This window comes from Lagenorhynchus albirostris, chromosome 12 (genome assembly GCF_949774975.1).
Source record: "Lagenorhynchus albirostris chromosome 12, mLagAlb1.1, whole genome shotgun sequence".
NCBI classification, from domain to species: domain Eukaryota; kingdom Metazoa; phylum Chordata; class Mammalia; order Artiodactyla; family Delphinidae; genus Lagenorhynchus; species Lagenorhynchus albirostris.
This window is the reverse complement of record NC_083106.1, coordinates 19,440,287-19,442,711: the sequence shown is the minus strand read 5'-3', so window position 1 is coordinate 19,442,711 and position 2,425 is coordinate 19,440,287. Positions and strand designations below refer to the sequence as shown.

Below are 2,425 nucleotides of genomic sequence, written 5' to 3'. Positions count from 1 at the left end.
TGTATCAAATTAGCATATCATATACCTTAAATTTGTACAATGTTGTATGTCAAATCTATTCAATTTTAAAAAGCATGTCCTTCCTTATATTGATATATAAATATTGCCCCTGCAACTTTTATCCATTGGCCATAGTTACAAAGCTTTAGGGCCACAGAAAAGCGAGGTTTTTTTTTTATCTTAAGAATTTTTTTCCCCTTTAATATAAAAGTATAAGTACAGTGGTCCAATGTAATAATATAAAAAAAAGTTCTCATACTAAAAAAAAAAAAAAAGTACCATAATACTGTACATACAAAAACTGTTCAATGAGAATGATTTAAATATATCTGTTCTTTTCCAGATCTGGAAGACACAAATGTAAAATTCTGCAAGTGTATTGCTGGAACATGTGTCCAGGAACACTGTGTTCCCCTTTCTCTTCCCCCTGTCCCAGCCCCACCTTCAGAGTCCCCTGAGCTTGGATCATGAGCTAACAGTGTCCCTGAAAATAACCACAGCCAAATGTTTACTCAGTGGAAGTCATTATTCAGTGAGCCGCTGCTTACCATGAACTATGAAAAGCACAAGTTTTAAGCCCAGCCAAGATTAAATTCAGACAGAGGTCTTCCCATTCCCTGATTTGCTACTAGAACTGCTTTTGTTGGACCCAGCTTTTTTTTCCCGGGGACCATGGGGGTTATTTTGGTGATTGTAGGCCTGGATTGCCAGATCCAGGCGTTCCTGAGCCATTTTGATTTACCTCTGCAGAGTCTCCAGGTCAGCTGGGAAGTTGTCTTCATGGCTGCCGTACTGTTGTTCCTGGGTGATGTTGGCCTTATTTTGCTTGTGGGCAATCTTAGTGTTGCTGGACAGTTCGGTGTACTGGATTTGATCTGGTTTGATGGCAATGTTATAGTCAGGGGGAGCAGATGGTGTATTCCAAGTGAAAGGATAATTATAAGCAGCTGGATCTTCCAGTTCCCTCCTTTTATTGTTTAGTGAGTCTCGAATTGTCCCACATCCTAAATGAAGCATCTTCCAAATGTTAAGCAACAGGCAAAGGCCTGTAACACCATACATACAGAAGAAAGATGGTCTTTTCAGTGGGTCTAGAAATAAAGCAGTCTATCTTATGAGGGCAAGGAAGCCTGCTGCACACATAAAATGGGTGGACTTGGAAGCCATACAGAAAGTACTGCCCGATCAGAAAACCCACCTCAAACATGGTCCTTGCCAGCAGCTGCAGCAGGTAGATTTTCATGAGCCCATCCTCCCGAATCCGCCATTGCCCATCATGCTTAGGTTTAGATTGGTTCTGATCTTTATTTTCTTTTTCACTTTCTAATTCCATTTCTGGATACATCGTGGGATCCTTTTCATGGTCCTCTTCCGTTTCTTCCAGAGCCTGGTGCTGTTTCCAATGCATTGCATAAGGTTTGCTCCGATGGGCCTTCTTGTCTGCTTCGCCGTGCTCCATTTTGGCAACCTTATGAATGACATAGCCCGGGTACATGACAGAGGGGGTCGCCACCGGGATGATCTGGAACACACAGAAGTGCATGTGGGAGAGGGGTGCTAAGGCATCATCGCAGACGTTCTCGCAGCCTGGCTGCTCTGTGTTGCACACAAGTTTGCTTTGCTCGTCGTAATAGATGGGTTCTCCTTCTTACGACTGTAAGGACAATCCGGAAGAAGATCAATACCGTGAGCCAGATCTTCCTCGCAAACGTGGAGTGGTTGTGGATCTCCTCCAGCAGGCAAGTGACGAAGCTCCTACTCATGCTGACTGAATTGGTTTGCCCTGGTATCCAGAATTTCTGAAACCCAAAATTTTCTTAGAGAAATGTTTTGCTTACAAGTTTTCCAAATTCCTTTGGTAGGCGGGGTCCCCCGGGGCCGCCTCCTCCACCGGCCGCTGCCTCACGTGCCCCGCGTCGCCGTTGCCTTCACCTTGGTCTCCCGCCAAGGCCGAAGCCGCTCCTGCTGCTGACTCCTGCAAGTTTTTCACATGAAAAACTGATCGCTACTAGACTGACTCACTTATTTTCTTCTCCTGGGTCTATGGTGGGGAAAGGGACTGGGTGGTAGGTTGCTTAGGTAGCCCTCTCTCCACTTCCCTTCCTTATGCTTTTCCACCACCACCTTTCTCTAGGTAGCCTTTCCCTTCTCCCTAGAAATGGAGTGAGTAGGAGAGAGGACTGGTGAAACCAGGACAGGTTTACTTGCTGGATAAGACCATGATATGGCACTGATGCTGTCTGGGCTGGATGCTTCTGGAGTCCTATTACTCCTTCAGGTGAGCCTCTTGGGCAGGATCAAAATAACTCCAGGCCAGCTCTCTCCACATTTCCACCTTCAGCACAAGTCCAGCCACTCCCAGTGCAGCCCTTTCTGCTCTGCTGTCCTGGAGAGCTGGCCAGCCACCATCTCACCTTTTTGCTTT

The 2,425-nt window shown here is 45.8% G+C and overlaps 1 pseudogene; it reads right to left on the bottom strand.

Moving 5' to 3' along the window:
* Window positions 1–594: 594 nt before the first annotated feature.
* On the bottom strand, window positions 595–1,763 carry LOC132530694 (gap junction gamma-1 protein-like; annotated as a pseudogene).
* Window positions 1,764–2,425: the final 662 nt, after the last annotated feature.